The sequence below is a fragment of the Gymnogyps californianus genome, chromosome 20 (genome assembly GCF_018139145.2).
Source record: "Gymnogyps californianus isolate 813 chromosome 20, ASM1813914v2, whole genome shotgun sequence".
In the NCBI taxonomy this organism is placed as follows: Eukaryota; Metazoa; Chordata; class Aves; order Accipitriformes; family Cathartidae; genus Gymnogyps; species Gymnogyps californianus.
In genome coordinates, this window is record NC_059490.1 from 4,459,373 (window position 1) to 4,482,712 (window position 23,340).

At 43.2% G+C, this 23,340-nt stretch overlaps 1 protein-coding gene across 6 annotated transcripts in view; it reads left to right on the forward strand.

The window, feature by feature from the left end:
• Positions 1–23,340, forward strand: part of COL26A1 (collagen type XXVI alpha 1 chain) — a 183,850-nt gene that overhangs the window by 44,738 nt on the left and 115,772 nt on the right. The window lies entirely within an intron of this gene.

The following is a 23,340-nucleotide window of genomic DNA, read 5'->3' on the forward strand; positions in this document are numbered from 1 at the left end:
GAGAGCGCTTTCTGGCATCAGTGCTGTGTGACTACTCGAACAATTTCTAAATGTTCATCTTCTATTTCGATACACAGTCAAAAAAAAAAAAAATCCCTGTCAGATTTCCAAAGATTTTGATATTGCATTCCAGCATCTGAGTAGTTTCATTTTTTTGGACATTTTTAATCTGAACAGGGAGAATTTTATTCAGCACCTAATGTCAAAATATTTGGAGTGCTAAATATCTGCAGATGTAACCTTAACATAATTAGAAAAGCTGTATGCCGTACTATTACATTGTCCCAATCTTTTTAGCTCCCATTGAATTACTGTGGTATGTAGAGAATCTTTTTTTATTTTGATAAGCTATTTGTTTGCTTTCCCAAACATATTGGATGCTTTCAGTTTCTCTTAGCTGCATATTTCCTAATTCACAAGTGACCGACCCACCTATTTATAGTTAATGGCTTTCCTATTAATTTGCTTTATTTCTAATCAGGAGTGAACATAACCTTACCTTGGGTAGGGCTAACACAGGACCAGGCTGTGAGGCTCTGTGTGTATCTACTCTGCCTGGATCATTCTCACCATGCTGGCAGGAGTCTGCTAATTGCTGTCAAGACACAAACATGTGGGGCTTCTTTAACATCTTCTGCCTGTCTGTAGGTGCTGGTATAACTAATTGATAGGCATGTTTTCTGGGAAGTGGTGGGGTGCAGCAGGAGAAGGTTAGAGTTGAGAAGGAAGTCCTGTGTAGTTCACTTGAGCTTCTGAGCTCCTACTGCTGTAGTAAAGCAGGTTCTGCCATCACACAGAACAGATGCCAGTGGCAAGGTATGGCTCTTCCATGTCTCTGCCAGTGTTGCTGCTTCCTAAAGAAGTTTCACCTTAATCTTCCATGCAACTGTCTTTAGTGTATGAAAACAAGTAGAGTAGCAATCATGATCGTGGAGTTGCTGGAAAGACCAAAAATGGTGAATTACTAGAACAGATGGTCTATGAAATTGGGCAGGGTCTTCATTTTTGCCTGTTAGAGATGGCATGGGTTGGTTCTGCCTTGAAGCTGGGAGTCTCTTGAGGTTCTTTTTATCTGCTTCAGTGACAGAGCAGGTAAGGTGCTGACAAGCTGGGCTACATTAAAGGCAACGGTTGTCAAAAATATTGTCAGTTGGTGACTGGAGCTGCCACTGGCAATGCTGGTTTCATTGAATCCTGTTTTGAGTACTTATGATCCTGTAAAGAACATAAAGGGTAGTAATCTTGAAGCACTCAGTAAAGCAGATAAACTAGGAAAAGGTCCACAGAAAGAAATTGCTTTCACTAGGGAGTTATAATGTGTTGATCACAGGAGTAGATGAGCGAAATTTTCAGGACGCTGCTGGTAAGGAGGTCACCCAAGGGGACACAGTGCTCTCTCCGAACTCTGCTGTGAGCCTGTAAAGAGAGCTTGAGGCGGGGTGGAAAAAGTAGACCTTTGACTTCAGTAGTTGGTTACTGAATGGCAAATGCTGCCAATTCTTATTCATCTGTGGTGCTAGTGGGTTTTTTTAGCAGGTTATGACTTCCTGATGGGATCAATTTGATCAGCCAGGAGAATGGAAGCATGGAAATCTTGGGCACTTGCATATCTCTTTCTCTCGGCCAAACGAAGATTCAGTGATGGTGGACCTGAGAGCCTTTAAGAAATATTTTTTGTTAGATTTGTATAAGCAATCTTAGACACATCTCTGGTGGTTGATTAGTTAGATATTGAAACTTCTGCACCCAGGTGAGCTCTTGAATTACTTGGGAATAGAACTTGAGAGGCGTGGGTTCTGAATAGCCCATACAACCTCTTGCCAGTGTCATCTTCCTTTCGTAATCCTTACTGCCTCCTTCAACCGTACGCTTTTAACTTGCTACTTTCTCATGTAGATGTTCCCTTCAGAGCTCCTGTCTTCCCCCAAAATTATCACTTATTTCCCATTCATCCTCACATTGATGAACCTTTTATTTGCTTGAGGCCATTAGAAGGGAGTTGTTTTTTCCCATATGTGAGAGACTCATTATTACAGCCTCTGGGATAATAAATCTACATTGTGAACTTCTAAATCTGCTTAGGAATTGGAGGGGATTTCAAAAGACAGTTGACTTCTTTATTCCTCCTCCTCCTCCCCCCCCCTCCTTCCCCCCCCCCCCCCCCCCCCCAAATCTGTGAGGGCCATATCCTTCAATGTGTTTGCAGTTCAGGTTTGTTTTGGGGTTTTTTCGGTTTTTGTTGTTTTTTTGTTGTTTTTTTTTAAATACATTTGGTCTCGTCAAACTTCACAAACTGTGATGAAATCTTGCAACAGAAGGATTGCCTAAGAAATATAGAGATTGCCTTGCTTTCATCAGGTTTAGAAATGCTTCTGACATAGAAGCAATTCTGCTTTTACTGCAGGGAGCTGGAATAACTATCACTAGTCCATGCTAAACTCTAATCCTGAGGTGGACAATCGTCAGCTCAGAGGGTAGTGAATGGACAAGATGGGCATGACACTTTTTTTTCTTTTAAATATATATTTCGGTAAGCCACAGATTGCAGGATGATCTCCCTGAAAACCTGTCCACAGAGACTGTCCTAACACGAGTTGTGCAAAATGTACTCCTGCCCTTTTTGAGAAGTCTGAGAAGTGTATAATGATGAGATAGCTAAAGTGGGTGTTCATAACTTGGGGAGATATCCTGTGTGGTGTATTTGCTGCTTTCACAGGTGGCTGGGCTGTGTGAGAGGACTGAATCCTTTGATTTCCACTATCCAAATCTGGAGATATCTTCTGATGACTGCTAGTTTTTGCCATGTACCTTCCTAACCTTTGTGGGATGAGTTGATGTTGCTGGCTTGTTAAGAATAGAGGAGGGATGACCTTGACGAAGCAATTTGGCGTGAACAGACCAGATTGTTGCTATTATTAGGAGTCATGTGAAAATAGCCAGAAGGTTGGAGGACTTAGCTAAGCCATCACTTCTGTCCAGGATAAGGACTTTGGACTGATGCAGAGCATGCTGGAAAGTTCATGCAGCTGCTACCAGTGTAGTGTCATCCTCTGGAAAAAGGAGGATGTGACATTGTTATGCTGTCAGTCCTGCAAATGTAGTTAGTACCAAAATCATGAAAAACATTCTCCTGAAATACTCCACCTTATTTCTCTTGTCTACAGAAATTCCTGTCAGAGGTGGTGGAGGAAGGGTGGGGTTGTGTTTGTAACAAAAGTTAGCAATTTTTGGAGTGCACACCACACTACCATTCGCATATGGAGAGCTAAATGAGAGGAATAGTTCCTCATTGGTGTCCACTGTTTGTTTTGATGCCTTTCAAGTGAATTATAGACAACAATGGAAGAAGAATTAAAACCACCCGCTGAAACTGTTTCTGAGCTTCCTTGCTGCTGCAATAACTTGGTTTTTTTTTTATCAGGAATAGGAAATGAGGCTTAGCCTTTAATATGAAATGCCTACAGTTGGAAGGGGTGGCAATGAAGAGGAGTATCTTTCTTTCACTGAATTTGCAAGGCTCTTGCCCATTTAACAAGCTGTTTTGTGTTTAATTTTTGAGCGTAACATGCTCCCTCCCCATCACTTTTCAAGGGCTTAGTTATGAAATGTGTGGAATTAATGTTGCTGTCAAACAGTGTTGAAGGGGATGGTTCATTGAGGAAGAACTTGTTGAATTTCTTCCAGGAGAATACTTGAGTGGCCCAGTAATGCCTGATATGCAGAGTGCCATCTCTTTTCGTATGAGTGCAGTAATTTATTTACTTTTAATTATCCTGGATATCTGGCCCTAGCAGCAGTGGAGACTTGTGCAGATATGAATGTTGGTGAGGATAAGGGAGAGATGAGGGGAACATTCCTGGTTTTCATCTCTAGATATAACCTTCACCTCTAGGTGTGACTCTAGGTTCAGAGTCCTGCTGCCATCTCTTATTTCTGTCATGTCACATGCTGGAGAAGAGACAAGAACATACTTTGCACCACATGAGTTCTAAGATTCCTGTGCAGAGCTGTTCTAATAATGAGTTGTCACTTTGTGTGAGTGATGGAAGAATATCTTGTACTGCTGAGGTTTAAAGACATGAGAGTAAACGAAATTACTTAAGATGGGAGACTTCATTGCCAGCTTTCCACAGACAGCAGATGGACAGGCCAATGTACTCTTTTTGCAAAGATTTTTCTAATAATTTTAAACAAAGCTGTTGACAGTGCAAGCTGTTTGCATGTGTAAGTGGTAAGAAGGGTATAAGGTGTTGCAAGACAAAGGGGATAAGGCTGAAGAAGGCCATAGAGTATACAGGGTGCAGCTGGTAGCAAGCTGAACTGGAGCCAAGCTTTGGGGTGAGGCAGATGGAAATCTTTCTGTTTCTACCTTAGGGCCTTTTTTTATGTAGATTTTTCATTAAATGAGTTAATGTAATTAGTAGAATAACATTTGTGTTTTCTGTGATAACTAATTCCAGTTGTGGGCTGCTCAAAAACATCAACATAATGAAGAGTTCATGCAAGTGCAGTACCTAAGCAGGCTAAGCCTCATCCACATAAAAGCTTTCTTCAGGCAGAAGAGCAGATTTACTGGGGACCTAAGTCCCCAGTACAACTGTTACAACTATTCTGGGATGCTTTGCCATGTGGAAATGGGATTGCAAGGAACAGGGATGCAGGTGTAATTGGGATTGCAAGCCCAGGAGTAGTAACAGAGGTGGATTTGCCAGAGAAGTTTGAGACTGGTTTCATGTTTTGTAGAAGACTTCAAGGTGAAAGCAAGAGGTAGGTATCAAATTCCCATGTTGCTGAATCCTAGACTTTATTGTTACTCAATTCCTTGTTATTAAAAGGGGAACCAAAAATGTTCCTCCAAATAATAATTTCTAGTGGAATTGAATTTGTTTAACATGGAGAAGTGGTAGGCAAAACCATGTTCAATGCATGTCATTCCAACATCATGTCTTCTCTCTGTAAGCTAGTTAGCAGGATAAAGGCAGCAAAGTTAGTACTGCTCCATTTGGGAAGCTACAGGAACGTGCATTAGATGGAGTACCTTCGAAATACACAGTTCAGTCAAAGGAAACCCTGTGCTGTAATTAGTAAGGGTTCAGACTGTGTCAGTTTGGGCGGAGGTGTCAAACGGAGTTGTACCAGGGACTGTTCTCAGTCCAGTATGGCTTGCTATTTTATTTTAAAGTTAGTGTAAGGAATGGAGAGAGCCCTCTAATCAGATCTCTGTGTGTTAAAGGCTGAGCAGTACTAGGAATACATGGTAGACTAGGATTAAAATGCAGTCAAATCTTGATTAAATTGTAGAGTTGCGCAGAAATCCATAAAGTGAGATTCGGTCAAGGACAGTCACAGAGGCAGAATAATCAAATGCACAAATTTTAAATGGAAAGAGATTCTGAAGGTAGCAGGATCCCAGGGGACGGAATGGAGTTTGTGCAAGATGGTAGAATGAAGCTCGGCTCTAAACTCAGGAGAAGAAATGCCATCCTGGAGTCTGGTGCTACAAATACTCTGACCAGGTGTAATGTTTACTGCTAACACATCCATGAGACTGCCTGACGCACAACACTTAAAATGTTTATGGATGGGGTGCCTGCATGTGTATGTGTCAGTGTTTCTCACAGAGGTCAACTTTCAGCATTTACAGTAACTTCAGCCTTGTTACCACTTAATTCATGTGAAAGCTAGCCCTAATTGGCGTTGCATATCTGAGCCCCATGATCTTAAATACTGTAAGGGCTGTGTTGCATCTGTGAAGGAAAGTATTTGGCTGGGAAAGGAATATGCCTTTTGTAGTTGATGGGATTTGAATATGTCATACTGTTAAATAATTAGATTGGTTAACTTTGATTACCACCTAGAGTAGTTAGTAGGTGCATGTTATATATGCAACTGAAAATAGCATCAGCATGAATGAGCTTTTCCAAAAATAACATAATTGGTAGTCATTAAAGGCTAACTCATGTCTTTTAAAAACTGGACAAGAAGTTGGTGTAGACTCATTCTAATGACTACATGCATGTGATTATAAAGAGTAGGAAACATTTAATCAGTTCCTGAACAAGTGTAGCATTGCAAGTTATCCTGATTGTCACTGCGGTGTAAAGAACACTTGTTGGATGGGTCTTCAGCAACTTTACAGTTCCTAAATAAATGAAGGCTCAGAGAAACTTGCTGGTGAACTTTCTGAAGAAATCAACTATGATTCTATGTACCATGAGCTAGATTTCGAACAACATTTAATAAAAGACTTCATCAAAATCTGTAAGAGTGAAATATCACCATTGAAACAGGTCGTAGTAGGTTCCTCAACCACCAAAGCAGGAAAGACATTAAGGAATGGCTCTGTGAAAATCGCCTATCATGAAGTTCATTAAAGACTGATAAATTTTATTCTGGACTCATAACATATGCTTCTTGCTCAGGCTCCTGATTTGTCTCCTCCTTGGATAGTGCATCCAAATCCACAAGTAACATGCAAGTTTGCATTTCATTTTGAGCCCAGCAGGCATACGGCAATGAGGTTACAAGACCTTTCCAAGTGAGCCTGGAGGGACTTGTTGGCTAGAGTTTGGATTTCTGGCAAGCAGCTTACTCCAGCTCTTTTCTGTAATAAACTCAGGGTTCAGTCCCCGGCCTCTTATAGATACTGAGCACTGTTGCGTGTCTCTGGATAATCAGTCACTGGAAAGGCACAGATGTTTCAAGATGCATAGCAATGGGTGCAGCATATAAGAAAGGCAACATCAGGGTCATACTACAGATGCAACCACATCTTACATGTGTTCTTTCTTGACAGGAAAATTCTTGTAACATTTGCAGTTTTCTGGTTGCTAATACCATCAGATGAGTAACACAAAAATTAATAATGCTTGTGACTTTTATTTGCTGTTCATTAAGCCTTGCAATGCCATGGATGGCTGATGCCTCTACTGCAGGCAGATCCAACAGAAGAGCATTACAGTAATGAACAGTGGGGTGCAGAATTGCCCAAGGCAGTGGCTTAAATTAATTTGGGCAGCAATTCTAACAGCCAGAAGGATTATAGAAATATGGGACTAGAAGATGTCCTAGTCCTTACCTAGTTGTGGAGATAATAAGAGGTGGTTGAAGAAATTCCTGCATTTTTTATTTTTCTTTTCCTGTAAATGAAATACACTCCTTGTTACATAAGCATAAAAGAGAAGAAAATGGACCCAGTCAGGATTCAGAATTTGATGTTCAATTTGTTTGTAAATGATGACTTTTGTAGCAGTAATGATAACAAGTCTTTGGTGTGTATCCACTGTGGAAAGTGCAGGGGCCTGTGTTGATTGCTAGGTAGTCCTTCATTTTAAAAACCTCGAGGAACATTCATGGCAGATTGGCAGCAGGAAGTAGTCTAATTAAAGCCTGTGACTATGTCAAATGTGGCTCCTCAGATCAAGTGCTAGAGGTTTCTGTTGAAGGTGTCAGGTCTTGGTCTCATGGAAAGAGAGTGTTTTCTACAGCACAAGCTGTAGAAACTGCTGTGGTACCACTGAGACACTGACAGAAATTGTGAAGTATCTTGGTTAATTAGTTCTTCTCCAGTGGCCAATTTGGGTGATAGATACAAACCTATTGCTGTTGTCAGCCAGTGTTTTTTTAGCTTCAATGGTAGAGGCCTGTGCTTAAGTAACAAAGGTTCTGGTTTTCTCTTTACTGGTGGTGAGAGTTGTTAAATCCATATGGCTCATAGTACTTGCGTAGTGATGGCTCCAAATGCTGCAGCTAGCTGTACTGCTGCAGGGCTTTGCACTGTAAAATATTATAGCCCATTAAATAAGGGGAACAAGCTACTCCTAAACTTGGCTTATTTGATCTTTTCAAACTTACCCTCAAGTGATTAAACAAACAGTGGCTTTTCAAGCATTCTCCAGTTGTATTATCTGCTAAACACATCTCCCAGTGTGATCTGCCAAAGATGCCTTGAACACTGTCCTTCTGCTGTGTACTTGCTAGTCCTTGTGGAAATATAAATAAGCAGTTATTTCTATTGCATCTACTCTGTCTGGGTGGGATGCAGAGGATAGGTATTAGTTTATGTTTAATATAACATAAACTTGAAGATTCTTGCTTTTGTCTTAATATTAGCACTCACAGCAAGACAGCAGCTTTTTATTAGCTACACAGGAAAATAAACCATTCTCCTTGCTATGTGAGTAGTTCAAGTTCGTTTATAGTATGATGTGCCTGTACAAAGGTATCATTCTTGCCCTGTGCTTGTCTTAAGAAAGCAGAATGACTACTAGCAGTAGTAGTTAGGATGCTAACCATAAAACTGTAAGCTCTTTACAGAACAGCGTAAGTAACAAGATCCTTCATACACTTGATGGGAACGTGAATGAGCATTTAGATGGCTCTGTTAATGTCTAGTGGAGACTTTTTTTTTTTTTTTTCCTCTAGAGTGAGTGTCCTTTGATGCTCAGCACTGGTCTCCTAGACCTGGACAAATGTGAATAGTATAAACTCTGGAATATAAACCTTTGCCCTGGAATCTGTTTTTTTGCTGTAAGTTCAGCTGTTAAGCTTTGGTATTTGTTGATTTAAGCAGGAGAGACAGAGTAAAAGTGAGTGTCACTCTTCAAACTCATTAAAAGCTGACAGGAGAAAGAGAGGACTGTTTTCCTGAAGTATATCAAAAGCTGATTATTTATCAGTCGTTTGTCCTTGGAGTTGTGATGATCCCAGAGTGAGTGAGTATCCTTTTTCTTATCCACATGGTTTTGTACCTCGTCTATATCTCAAATCAGCAGAAACTCTGATCTTCACCTGGCTTTTTATGGCAGCTTGTAGAACTGTAAATGCGAATATGCTCTGACAGCAAACCCTAAATCAACCTTTGGTCACTGCAAGCTGGAATGATTTGAAAACCTGTGTAACCTTTTGACCAAACCTGGGCTGATGTTCAACATCTTTAACGAGAACTGAAGCCAGAACAGCCCTGATGACTTCAGATTTTCATTATAAGCCAGCTGTAGACCCTAATGTACGCTCAGGTTGGGACAGGATATAATGGGTCAGCTGCACCATTTGGGCAGGAATGTGCTTGCTCCCTTGGGATCCCTTGAGCAATGGTGTTCTCACCGCTGCTCTTTACTTATCTGGCACTGAAAAGCAGTGGCCGCTTTCTCCTCCTTTTCACCACTGCTCATGAGCATCAGCTATCTCAGGGCAGTCTTTGCCAGCATCTGTCATGGTTTTCCTTTTGCTCTCCAGTTCTCACCATGGCGCTGAATGGTGTGACACTGTGGGCAGCTCCATGTGAATAATCAGTCTAGCTCTGCACAAACCCTGCATTACAACGGTGTGCCGGGTTTGCTGGTCTGGGTTTGGGTCCCTGGTATGCATGTGACTTGAAATGTATGTTAAATCCCTTGTTCTGGCACAGATCCCTATGTGACTTGACGTCACATCAATCTGGATTGATCCAGGCAGGGATGTGATAGCTCTGCATCTGCATTAACCAGGTGAATAGAAGCTAGCTTCAGTTTGGGTGTAATAATCAGCCTCTTATCTAGCCCTATTAGTGCAGTAGCATGGGCTCTCTCCCGTTTGCTATTAGCTGAAATGGTTCCCTGTTTCTGAGTGGGTGTTGGAAGACCTAACAAATAATCATTGGGGTTTTTTTTCTGACTAATACAGATGGCAGAGGAGAGTTGGACCACTAATATGTAGGAAAAGTAGTATGACAAAACTCTATGGGACCTGTATAAAAGGGAAGGTGATTTTTATTTTAAAACACGTCAATATGTTGATTCTACCCACTCACATTCTTGTAACTGTGAGCACTTGTGTGGTCTGGATTGGATCACTTGTGTGACATGGAGAAAAAGGGACAGTGGTTGTCAAGTCCTGTGTCTTTTGTGGGTCTTTCCTGACTGGTGATGAAAGCTGGATTTTGGACAGTCTTTTATGCCTTTTAGATGTCAGCAATAGGTATGCTGTATCCTTTTGACTTAGAAGTTTGCTGACTTCATCCTCTATAACTCTTATCCAGGGCTGCTGCCCATTGTCTTTGACCTTATTTTGGGTATCTTCACGGCCATAGTTTGTCTTCCCATTGAGATAACAGGAAGGGGCACAGTGTTGGTGTGTGGTGTAACCTTCATGTGTATCTCATTCTTACCAATGTTAATGTTTCTGTTAAAAAACCAGCTGGCAGTTGGACTAGATGATTGTTGTAGGTCCCTTCCAACTGGAACTATTCTATTCTAAAAAAAATAATTTCCCTCTGTGTGACATACCTGTGCCTTTTGAGATGCATGTTACGGACTATGAGTTCCACCCAATGCACCTATAGATCCAAGTTTCTCTTTAGGATTTCTGGGTTGCCTTGGATGTGACAGCACAGGAGTTTCTCTGTGCTTGCTGCCATAAAGACAGTTTTGATGTGCACTGAGGCATCCTCCTGTGTGCTCTGATCCTAGCTTCTGCTCCTCCTTGGCTGGCTGTGGCATCCAGCATGCCAGTGCTTACAATGCCAGTAACAAAACCCCAACAAAACAACAATAAAATCCACCACCAAACGAAATCAAAACATCATTTAGTGTTCAGGTTGCACAGTTTTTTCCCCTCATTCCAATGTCTAAATTCCACTTCATTGACGCAACAGGATGCTTCAGGCCATGCTCTCTGGGGCAGTGATTGCAACTCCTCATGTGATTGAAGTCACTTGGCCAGCAGCCCTTATCACCACGGAGTTCATTCCTCTAGTAAGAGTGGCTGGTGCATGTTAACTACACTGTGGTTCCAGCTTTTGTAGCCTCAGGATTTATGTCTCAATAGTGAGAATACACTGGTATTTGTTGTTATCCCACCTGAGACCCACGGGCTTACTTTACTGTATTTGGATAACTGGTTTATTGTATGGGTATACAGCAGGGTCTAGTGTGTCTGTAGCTGTCAATCTCTGTAGGCATACAGTAGATGGTTTTCATTGCCCTTGCTTATCTGGCTGTCCTTCAGTGTTTTAATATGAACCATACCAAATAAAGCTGCCTGAGAATGAAGATTATCTGTGGTATTCATCACTTTTAGGAAGGGGAGTTGGTTTAATGTTGGCTTTTAGCATTTGCTAGGCCTTGTCTCCTTGACAGAAAACAACAGACTAAAACGATTACCAAGAACAGCTGCTTAGAAGGGGCTTTGGATATTTTTTCCGCTTTTGCTGACCTGAACCACAGCAATTATAAGTTCTGGTTATTGTAAACTTACCACAGAACACAAGGCATACCTTAAAATGATGTCATGTCTAGACACACAATTCAGGTATAAATTATGGAGAGAAAGTAGCTTGTTCAGTGGTTAAACTGTAAAAATTTAACAAGATATTTCTGTGTCTCTAGCCTTCACTCTTGCATACGTATTTCTTTACCTCTTACCAGGAGAATTCTGTGACTGCCTCTTAATTTTTTTGTGTTGGGAGATGGAATTTCCTCCCTGTTCTCCATTTAATTTCCTATTTCTGCCTCGCTGGGTCTCAAGGGAAGCAGTGTAGCCATCTACTTAGAGCCCAGAACTAGAGAGGAAGACTCTTGGGTCCAGTCATGACTCAGGCAAGGTCACACAAGGGGTGATACACGGCAACCTTTTAAAAAACTGGCTTGCTATTTTGGGTAGCTTTGTTTTATGGGGTGGTAGGGGAAAGAGAAGAACTCCGCTGTGGTGCCCAGATGCTTGATTTTCAGAAGTATTCACTATTTACAGTCTCAGCAACATCCCTGTAGTCCCTAGTGGGGTTGCGTGGGCCTTTCCCTTAAGGGTAAGTTGGACCCTATTTACAACAGGCTTGTCTATTTGGTTATGCTAGTTGAATTTCTCTCCAGAGTCCCTGCTGCCGCTCTGCATGTGAATGGTGGGGTGTAGCTAAGATGTTATGGGCAATCTCATACCTGGGGACTAAAGCCTTGCAAGCTCAGAGGATGGCTATCACAGGTGCTGCACAGAACAGCATATGCAGAAGTCACTCGTCCCATCCACCATCAGTTATTTAGGCATAACTCCACTGCTTCGTAGGGAGTGCTCCCCTGCTAACAAGGGCCTAGCTAGTCTATTGACTTGCATTAGAATACACAGTTCCCCACACTTGGCCTGGGCTTAATTTCATGATGAGATTGGAATTGTTGGCTTATTACCTGGTGTAATCTATACCATTCAGGTACCTGCTATGAAATGCAGACTTCGGAGATGGAAGAGGCCTGTTGGGTTAACAAGCTGGTGCAGGACTATTCTCTATAGCATATTCTGTTGTGCTTTTCCTGGCCTAATTACACAGTCCTCAAGTGAAGGAATTTGGCAAGAATATTCTTCCGTTTTAACTGGTATTTGGTCTCAAGTTCTCTTAGTAAGCTTTTTTCAGTCATCTCCATTATAGCATGCTGTCATCTAGAATTTCTTCTCTCTGTCTGTGTAGATGCCTGTTGTGGATTTTGCTCCCAGGTCCAGATATGATGTCTCTCCTCATCCGAGGAGAACCTTGCTCTCCCCAGATACCTGCTCTGCCATCTGTGTGTCCCCTTGAGGGCAAGGCTTCTGCTTCGGGCCAGCAACTGTGTCTGGATCTAACTCTTATCTACCTGGGCCTCTCATGATCTTTTTTAACCTATAATCACATTAGCTTGTTTCCTGGAAGCTGACTACACCACAGGTCTCTGGAGACAACTTTTAATGCTCAGCAAGCAGAGATGGCAATTGACGGTATAGAAGTTGTTCTGTTCTTGTTGCCATAGGGATAGCTTTGAGATACACTGAAGAACTATTTCACTCTGTTTTCAGTGCATGCAGTAATGCTTTTGTTTCCAAAGGGGCACATGTGTCTGCAGTCTTGTTAACTTGAAGTGTCCACACTGGGAGTTAGTGTGCTGGGAAGACTTTTCTTTGGTATCCACAAACTTAGGTGGACAAGCCCTAAGCCTTGATTCACTCCCATGTACCTGGCTTTTTGATAATACAGCCATCAAGTCAACTTTCCTGTATGCCATATAGATGTCAGATCTGTTCCGGAACCACCACTTTCCTGTCCTGACCTGATGTTTGTGATCAGAAAGTCCCAATTTGCCCAGACCCTTTTTACTGTCCTGCTTTTCAGGATCATAGCAAGGCTTGTTTTCATTTGGATGTATTTGTATCAATTGTTTCTCCTGGACTCTTTATCCCTATCAGCAGGGAATGACCTTTTTGCTGCATTGTTTCTCTGCATTTGCACCCTGCTATGCTGTTGTTCGCAAAGCGTTGTATGGAAGGTGAACATATTGTGCAACTTGCAAGGTGCCCAGTGTCCTTAGAGTGGTTAATGTACTGTGCAGAGTGCGGTTAGGTGACAAGCCTTATGATACTTATGAATGAACTGCACCACAAATTGTTATAACATCTTCAGAGATCAATAAACAAAATGATTGTATGCAGCAAGGCCGCAAAGTTGATGCTTCCACTGGAATACTTTGTTGTATTAAGAGTACTCGAGCAACTAAAACTTCCGCTTCACCCTTCCAATCCATTGCACAGGCTGAGGTGGCCTTAGAGCCCTTTCTCAGCTTTAGATTGATTGTTTTTGTACATAGACATCTTTTTTTTTCTTTTTTTTTAAAGGCTATTAAACATAGGAGGAGAGTGTTACTACAGCTCTAAGTGCTGTCAGCCAAAGTTTGTCCTCACTTCTGCTTCTAGGATATCCACTTGCAGTGTCCCAGTTTTTCCCTGTTCATGGCTTTTTAGAGGTACTTTTTCTTTCGTGAGACTCTTGACCAGTTCAAGTACAAACAGATGGAAAGCAGCAGAGATCCAGCTCAATAGCAGCACCCAGGCCAGGGTCTTAACTCATCTGAAGTGTTTGGTGCTCAGGGACAGGGGCTACAGCCAGGAATTGTGTAGCCTGGGGCAGGATGCTGTAGATTCCTCCATGTGTTGTCCCTCACTATTCCTACATCTTTTCTTCTCACCCCACCTCCCTTTTCATCCTATCTTTCCAAGTCTGCAGCCTGGTTTCATGTTTGCCCAGGTAGAGCTTGCTTCCTTTCCTGGAATATGGAGATGTCCCTCTCCTGGGCTGGTCCAAGGGCAGGAAGCTACAGACTCAGCTGGCACTTGTCCCCTCCCTGGGCTGATGGGGACAGGGAGTGGAGGCTGGTGGTGCATGGGAGCTGGAAGAGTTATGGAGAAACAGTTGGTGCCTCAGGCAAGAGTCGTCTTGGCATCCTGTTCTGTTTTATGGTTTTTAGGAAATACTCTGCAGTGAAGGAACAGTTTCTCTGGATAATGGATTCTGGTCCTGCTGCTGAGTGTGTGTTGTAAAAGCCATCTTCTGTTGTTCCTAGAGTCTCTACTTCAAATGCCCACAAGACAAAAGCAAACCTTTTTGAGCCCAAGTTAGCATAGGACACAGCCCATTAGTGACAATCCTGCCTAGTGGGGCCAGTTTTGAGCCCATGGGTCAATCCACTGCCTCAGGAGTAAGGCTGCCAGCAGAGGCTTGCCTTTGTCCTGACTATGTGCCAACAAGGAGGATTCTCCAATGAGACCACCATGTGTGTTTCTCATGTAGGATTACCATCACATAACTTTGTCAGGGTCGATGTGAGCCTCCTTCAAACAAGTGTCATACAGAAGTTTGCAAACCCCACTGTCCCAGGGAAAATTAACTTGCTCCAAAGTGCTGAAGTGATGCAGGAAGCAAAACTTCAGACTGTTCTGGAATATTGAACTGTGTGGAAGTTGGAGAATTTTCCCACTTCTACTCCATGTGGAGTAACTTAGCTATTTCAGCACCTTAAGGGCATTGACATACATCCAGGGAAGGGAAAATAGGAGAAATGCAAGAAATGAAAATGTGAACCAGAGCTGCTTAGGCAGAGACCATGGCCTGCATATGAGATTCCCTTTTGCTTCAGATTTTATAGGATTTTTATGGGAAAGGGAAGAGAGATCTCTGGGGAGAACACACCTATTCTGCAGCTTTCTGCTCGGAGATGGCCTTTAGCAAGTGTGTGTGTGTGTATAGATAATATCTTAAAATAAGATGTTCTGCTTCACATTAAGTTCTTAACCACATCTCTTTAAGCATCATCACTAGGAGTTCTGCAGGGAGGGTTTTGTTTAATTTTAATAGAAATAGTCTCTCTAGGAAGTTAAAAAAAAAAAAGTTTGGGTAGCTATGGGACTAGCTGCTTCTCACTCATACATTGTAGCTGGGCCAGTGCTGGGTTGTGAACTAAACATGCATGGTGGAAGTAAAGCAGTGGATGGAGTGTAGTGTAAAACCTGCCGTGATGCTGATCTTGAATAGATGGTTGTGTTGCCTAACACAGAATAACAATTTCGCTTGATATAAGTTTGTAAATATACATAGAAAAATGTATGTGGCATCTCTGGATATGCTTCTTTTTGTTGCATCTTTGCTTACAGATTTTCATGTTTCATGTTTGTGCAATGGCTGACAACCCACTTTGGCATTTTGTGTCACATAATTGCATGAGTCTATAGGGGCATCCTACTGTTTTTCAAGTAGTGCTCTTGGCCATACCAATAAGGCAGGCTATGAAAATTGTGAAGACAAACCCTATCACATTTTTTAATAATCTCTGTTAGCTCCTAAAGTGGAGCTTTGAGTGACTGGTGACAGGCCTGCACTAAGTTTGGAAGCAAATGCAAATTATTTCAGAGAAAATCTTTTTCACAGAGCAGGCCTCTGCTGGCTGGGGAGGAAGGATCAGATATATTCACCTAGGTTTTCTCATCTAGCCAGCTTCAAATTCCTTTCCCTCCTTCTCTCTTATGCTTCTATTTCTTTTCTGTTTCTTTTTTCCGCCACCCAAGACCCATTGTTCCTGTTCTTTTACAGCGATTAAGGCACAGCCCAGGTCAGAAACAGGCAAAGCATACAGTTTTGGGGTGGCAGGCTGATATGGGCTCCTGATTGCCAGCCTCGGCTGCTGTTCTATGCCCAGTCTTTAGTGGCTCACAGTAGCTCCCACCAGTGCCATCATCCACAACTGCTTCTGGGTGCCAGTAAGATGTCCCTGTCCACAGGATCAGGTATTCCAAGCTCCTCTGCTTGTACTCTACGCCTGTTTGTCCCCTTGTTCTGCATTGTTAATAGGGAATAATCACATCAGTTCCTAGGGAAGCCTAGGATGTGGGAGAAGGAACAGGAGGTAATTGTTTCCTCTCATCTCCCTGGCATGTGACACCACAAGCATCAGATGTTGTGGACAGACTTTTGTTCTGTACGTGCTATAGGAGAGCAGCAATACCTGGAGAAGGATCTCTGCAGCTGGTACTAAACTGAATTTCACCTATGCTGCCAAGATGGTAGGTGAAGGATCGTCTCTACCTCGTCTGCCACCTTCCTCCAGGTTTCCGGAATTGCAAAGGCTGCTCTCCTGTGCTTGCCTCTTCAGGTTGAGGGAAGGTGAGTGAACTGTCATAGCTATCAAACTGGGACTGCACAGTGGTCTGGAGGCTCTGCCTCTAACTCTTCTCCAGCTGCTCCTCGTGGAAAGGAACTAGAGGGTAAATCCAGCAGTATCTTCTCTCCTATTCCTCAGCCACCTGAGGAAGGCATCTTCTGTGCATGCTTTCTGCAGCTGCCTTCCCTGGAGGGCTTTATGTAAATGCAGGAGGGCTGTTGGCTTGAGAAGGAAAGTGATACTTTGGAAATTGCTAGGCTCCAGGATTTAACCCTTTAGCTTCTGGAGTTCAAAAGCACTGACTGCTTCAACATGTTGAGTAGTCCTTACTTCCCAGGTGTCCCGCAACTGAGCTGCGGGCTTCTGCACTAGTGCAAGGCAGCCCCTTTCCTTCCCTGGGCCCTTAGGATCCCAGCTGTGCAGATGAGAAATCAGCAGGGAACAACCCAGCAAGAAAAGGAGGTGAGAGCAAGCGCCCAAACTCTGAAAAGGGAAACTCTGGGAGTGGCTCACCCCCCTCCCCACCTTTCCTAAAGTTCAGCAGCACTCATGGAGCTGGAATGGGGGCTGCATTTATCAAATTCCTGTCTGCAACAGCAATGCAGTTGTTTTAGATTAGTGTACAAATAGACATTAGTGTAATACATCTGTTGTTAATCCACATCTTGGTAGAAAAGGGATGCCAACACATCATTTATTAGCCACATCGATTCTATAATGTCCTTTCTTTTGTCTTTTGAGTATGTAATAGGTTCCAGGATGTCTTTTATTTCATTGTATACCACATTTCCTCTTGTCTAACATAGCAGGACATAATGTGTTCCAGGATGTAATTTATGCCATTTTGGAACTGGACACCACACAATGTATCCTGAACTTTTCTGAAAATCTTCAGTGCGTTAGTTGTTGTGCTCTGTTCACAGGTTAGTCTTTGCAGAATTGATGGGTAGAAAGAAAAGCAATTTATCCTTAGTCCAAGGTGAGCTAAAGGATCATCAGGAACTCTGATGCTGGTATGGCAGGCTGTAACTCTTACACCCTTGGTTTGTTTAGAAAGTCAGAGAGGGAAGTGGTAGCCCACCTTAAGAGCCTATCCTTGACTGCTTGTATAAGATGACCCTGATAGTCTCAGAGGAAGTCCACTTCAAAAAAGGAACCAGTTGAGGAGTAGCTGTGATGGATACCTATCTCCTTTTTTGTGGAAATTGAGGGCTGCTGCTAGAGTCTGTTTATCTGATTGTGTCAAAACTCTCTGCCAGACCTAGGTGAAAGAACGGAAAACCCCTAACTGGCTTTTTCCCTGTTTAGTGCTGTTGATGGGTTTTGAGAAGCAGATGACATTCACAGGTGATGAGGGAAGCAGGGACACAAGGCCTACTGAAAGTCGGGGAGGATGGCAGTAATTTGCTTGTGGTATGATCATGTGGGGAGGAATTGGCAGTGGCTGCTTGCCTGATAGCTTCCGCAGGAATCTATTCCTTTTGCTTTTCTTTGTCTTAGTCATGAATTAAAATCCCACCCAGAATGATAGAAGCCCAGTCCTACATACCCTCACCGCTGCATTATCCAGGTGTCAGCTTTGGCCTCTGCCAGCTGTTCGCTGTGCAGTGGAGTAGGACACTGGAGCAATAGACTGGTCCTGGGGGACAGCACAGGATTTCAAATTAGCTTCTGCAGGGAGGAAGAAATGCCATGAGCAGGACCTTTTGAGTTTTAGGTTAGACTGACAGTTGTTCTAAACCCATGGAAAGGTTTTGAAGAGAAAATATTTTGCCAAAATAAAATATTTTCCTCCTTTTTCTTGTTGTTCTTTTCTTTCTTTCATCGCAGAATCTCACAGGAGACAATTTACCTTGCACTGTCCCAGCTTCCCTGCTTTGCACCCCATTCTGTCTGGTATGTGTCTGGCTTCTGATGCATCAATCTTGAGGCTTGAGGGCTGTAGGGGAATAATGACAATGTTAGCTGCAGCCCTGAGTTCTTGCTTTATCAGAACTTTTTGTTTAGTATGTGCTGGTTTTAAGCACATGAATAGTACAGGGAGTTTGGGAATGGGTTGCTAGGGGTAACCGAGATGTAAGACCAGAGGGAATAATGTTAATAAAATAAGTTGCTGACTCGGAGCAGCCTGATAACTCAGACGGGTGAGTTCTTAGGCTTGACATCATGTTTTTCTCCTTTACTCCCTCTCTGCCCCACATCAGCTGTCTCTCGCTTGCAGGCACTCTCATTCATAAGGCCATAGTTTAGTTAAATCCAATACAGTGTCGTGCCATTAGCACACAAGTCTCCTGTGCCAGGATCTCTTGTTTCCAGGTCTCCAGAGAACTGAATGTTAAAACTTTTAAAAAGGCAAACTGTTGTAGAAATGAAAAGCTCTTAGCCCTCTCCAAACAGCTCAGCACCATTCTTCTGTAAGAGGAGATATGGCAGAATATGAAATAGCAAACAGCACAGATGCCAGTCAAGCAATTAATTTTCTTGTCAAGGTATAGGAATACTGGAGGATAGGAAGGAGGATAATAATGCAGAGTTATTGGTGTTGTGAATAACAGCCTTAGGTCTGTATTGTGCTATAAACACAGAACAGAGTCCCCAACCCAAAGACCTTACTGTCTGCTTTAATTAAAAGATCACAAAATTAAGGCAGCTGTGAAATTGTGTGTTTGCATATGAACAGTCTTGGGATCTCAGTGTCACAGGACACGAACACAGCCAAAATTTCTGCGTGGTTCAAAAGATGTTCAGAACTTTTTACCACTACTGAGACCAGCTCTGGTTGCATCAGAGCAGATAAACCTACCAGAGCACAGCCCAGCAGGTAGATTGTGGTGCTTGAGAAGAACCTTATCTAAGAATATGTTCTGTTAACTGCCTGATGTATGGAGGTTTACGCTTTCCTTTTGAAGCATCTGATCCCAGCCCTTTTCAAAAACTCGTTCTTCCTGGCGCTTCCTATTGGCAGTTATCTTGTTGACTGATATGTGACGCAGGTAGTTGCTGTTGAGGGCCTAGATGGCCACACTTTGTCCTTCTACCATAAGATTTGAGATCTTTAGGAGGAATGGTGTGTGCCTGTACATAGAGGAGGTAGGAAAAGCATGCTTTACATTCTGTACAGGTTGGGACGCAGAGGGATACCATGCCTCAAATGACTTGCCTGTGGTTAACAAACAGGTGGTCCGTAGAAGATACTGGTGCTTCTCAGCTCTGTGCCTCAATCCAGTTTGTATTTTCTTTCCCTGGAACAGAAATGGCTAATATCTGAGTGATGGAAGCTGCTTTGTTCACATAAAATTATCCCCCTGTCCTTCTTCTCCTAGACCAAGTCAACTTTGCATAGTACTGGCGATAGTCTAGTGAAATACGCCTGGACTTGCGTGCCCCTCAGCACTGCATGTTGGGGCATGTGTTGCCCCAAACACTTGGCCTCTGAGCTAATTGGCTTTCCTGGGCTCCGGGTAAAACTGGCTTATGGTTCGCATCCAGTCCTTGATCCATCAGTTGGCTGTCCTTGCTCTAAAATCTTCTTTAGAGAAGCATACCCTGTTTCAGTGGCTTGTAATGGCCAAATGAGTCACTTCCTAGGCTGTGTGTGCTCCTGTCTGGTCCCTGCAGCCAGAAGGCTGCAATTATTTCCTTGCTCTTTCAGAGAGTTCATTATGTTGCTCCACATGCATTCATATGGTAAAGGACACTGTAGTTCTAACAAGCTTGGCTAGAATAATCATTCCGTCTTGGCAAATACTTCCCCTGACTTGAAGTGGTGCAGTGAGACCAAGGAGTCATCTTTATCTTTTGCTGTGGGGTGGCAGTGCTGGTCACTCAACTCTGTCCCTCTGTGTCACCATTGAAGCAGGTATCCATGCATGTGTGAAGAGAAGGGAAGGGAGGAAAATATTTCTATTTCGGCTATGCAGCCAGTGTCCCCAGTTCAACAAGCTATTGGGAAGGTGCTATTCCCACGGTGATCTCCGGGCCGGTCAGTGCCGATGTGGCTGGTGACATGACTTCCAAGACCACTGTAGGACTGGGGGAATGAGTTAAGAAGAGTGTGTATAATTAAGCATAGCAAGCACCAGTTGGTTCAGAGTTGTGTAGGCAAATGCAGCATGCAGTGAGGGAGCAGGATGTGTCTGTGGGGAAGTGCAGGCAAAGCAGTCAAGGCTGGAGACTCTTAAAATACCTTGAAGGTTGATTTTCCTCTTGTACTTTCTCAAATGAAGCTGGTGCACTTTCAGATACTCTTTTACTTGCACAACCCATGGTCCATTGTGTTAAATTTGGTTCCTTCCTGCCCCTGGAACTGCTCTGAATTTACACCAGCAGAGCTGAGGTCAGGCTTAAAGTAGATATGAAACTTGGCGAGCTGTGCAGGCAGGATTGGCGTTGTGGAGGCCAGGTGCGATTGCAGATCTGTGTGCTTCTGCCATTCTGTGTATCTAGTCAGAGAGGAGATTTAAAGGGGGGGTTAGAAAAAAAGAAGTCATGGTGTGATGCAGTGTTTTGGCACCACTGCGTTATTTTGCTTAATAGTTTGGAGATGATTTAATCTCTGAGCTAATTAAATTGAAGATGCCATTTCAAAAGATAACAATGTCTGTATGAGCTCTGTTAGGTTTGGCATAAGCTTCAGCTTGTTTTGTAGGGATTGAGGGATTTTCTTGTGTGGAACATGGGGGAGGAAAGGCAGGGCTAGTTTGATGGTATTTATTTCCACCCTTTCTTCCTATAAAATAAACTGACATAATGCAGAGCCAGAAAGCAGCCCCTGTGACCTCAAGAGGGTGAGAGCAAAATACTCCCCTGGACTTTAATGTAGCTTCTGACAATGAAACCTGTTAGATCAAGTCCCATCTTCATGTGTCCACTCCTGTGACCTGCCAAGGGAGAGAAATTGGTCTGTGAAACAGCCCAGGGCATCAGGAGGAGGCACACAGCACTGCGAGCTCTGCAGGGACTGTTCTTACGGGTCTGCAGTCCCAGTATCCTGCGTCACTCTGCGGGAGCTGCTGGGCTCCCAGAAGGGTGCTCTGCTCTCCACTGCCACTTATTTCAACTGGAAAGTCTTTGTACCTGTAGCCAACACGGTTTGCAACTTGCTCTGTGCCTTTCCTCTAAGAGGACATCTGTGTCGGACTGGCACCTCTGCTAACCCCAAAAGAGAAAGCTCCCTGCCCAGTGTTGGGCAAAACTCAGTGTGTCTTCCCTGTGGGGATGTACTAATCCTTGTGCTTTGGGTACACATCTCCTCCTGAGCTACGTGTGATGTGGTGGACTTACCCAGCCGAAGTTTAACACTTAGCCTTCTGCTATGTGACCTACAGGTGACTGGAACACATGTTCCAGAAATGAGGTACCAGCCTGCTTCTATAGACCCTCTTGCATGGTTAGAGGGAGCCAGCCTGCAGTTTTCTCAGCCAAAATCTCTGCGAGTTGGCAGGGAGCCCTCAGTTACACACATCGGTGCTCTGCTCCTTCCCTGCCGTGCCCCAAAGCCTCCCTGTTACACAGGGTGTGGCTGGGGGGAGCTGGGCTGGCAGGGAGCGGATGCCTGCTGGCAGAGCGCCTGCCTTAGTCAAGATGTCCACCAACTGTCCTTAAAGATTCTCCCTCAGCCCATGCCCTGCTCAGCAGTGGGCTCGCGCAGTAATAGCTTGGTAGCAGGTTTCCTTCTCTTTGAACGCTGTATTTTTAGTAATATATTACCTGGTTGCTGGATGCTGCATTTGCATCTCTTGGCCTCGATGCTCTGCTGCCACCAGTTTTAACACCGGCTGTGTGACCCTCAAAGAAGAAAGGCTGTATGTAATATGTGTGTGTCTGTATTTTTTTTCACTTTAGCTCTGATGTGAAAAGAAAAGTCATGTCTGGGCATTTGAGTGGTGTGGCTTGTGATATAAACCAATTTATGTAGAAGTTGGCAGGGAATTTTTTTTCCTTACTAGCAGGAGAAGCAAGGGGACTTGGGACCCCCTTCTGGTGAATTACTTAGAAAAACGGCCAACATTTAAAATTACAGGTTTGGAATTGAACTATAAATTCCAGTGAAGTAAAAGATCCATAAATAATATGTCTTTAGGCTGAAATATAATTTGTTTGTATGTTTTAAGCAGTAGAAAGGAAACAGGATATAATTCCTATTAGTAACGTATATATTTTCCCCAAGCAAGGAACCAGCTGTCTAATGGAAAGTTTGTGTTTGCTCCATAAATGTTTTTAACTGTTTGGTTGTTTTGGGTTCTTTTTCCAATGGTACATAGAGCTTTAATCTCTTGGTTCAGCTGATTTGATATGTTGCTTTCAGTTTGGGATTGCATGTCCTCTGCAGTGTAGCTCATCATTTCAGTGTGAGCATGTCATTGGTTGCAACAGATTTAACACAAGAGCCAGAAATCAAGTGCAAGTTTGTCTATTTGCTCTGATTAGCATCTTGAGAATTATCAAATCAGACCTAAAAAAGAGCTTCTCCTGTCTTTGCTAACAGCTCAAATCTGACCAACTGTTCTGTGATTTGGAAAAGTCTGATGAAACACGAGGAGCTATTTTTACAAGGGGCTTTTTGCATTTCTCACATCGTGCTGGACCCAGTGTAATCATAGAGCAGTTTTGGTTGTTTTTTATTGGGGGCCACATGATTTTGCTTATGCCGATAGAAGTCTGAGTGAACAGGATCGAAGTTGTGGATTTGCTTCTGTTTGAGACAGAAATTGCCACAGATCCCTTCCACAGAAAGGTTTAAGGCACTTGTGGTGCCCTTCGGTGTTTGCCCTTACAGTGAGCAGAGGTGGACACCAGCTGAGGAATTCGGAGTTTATCTGATTTTCTTTAATCATCATCTGTCTCCTCACTGAGATGACGATGACATTGTGGCTTCACCTGCTTATCTTACAGCAGGTAACCGTGGAAGGCAAAG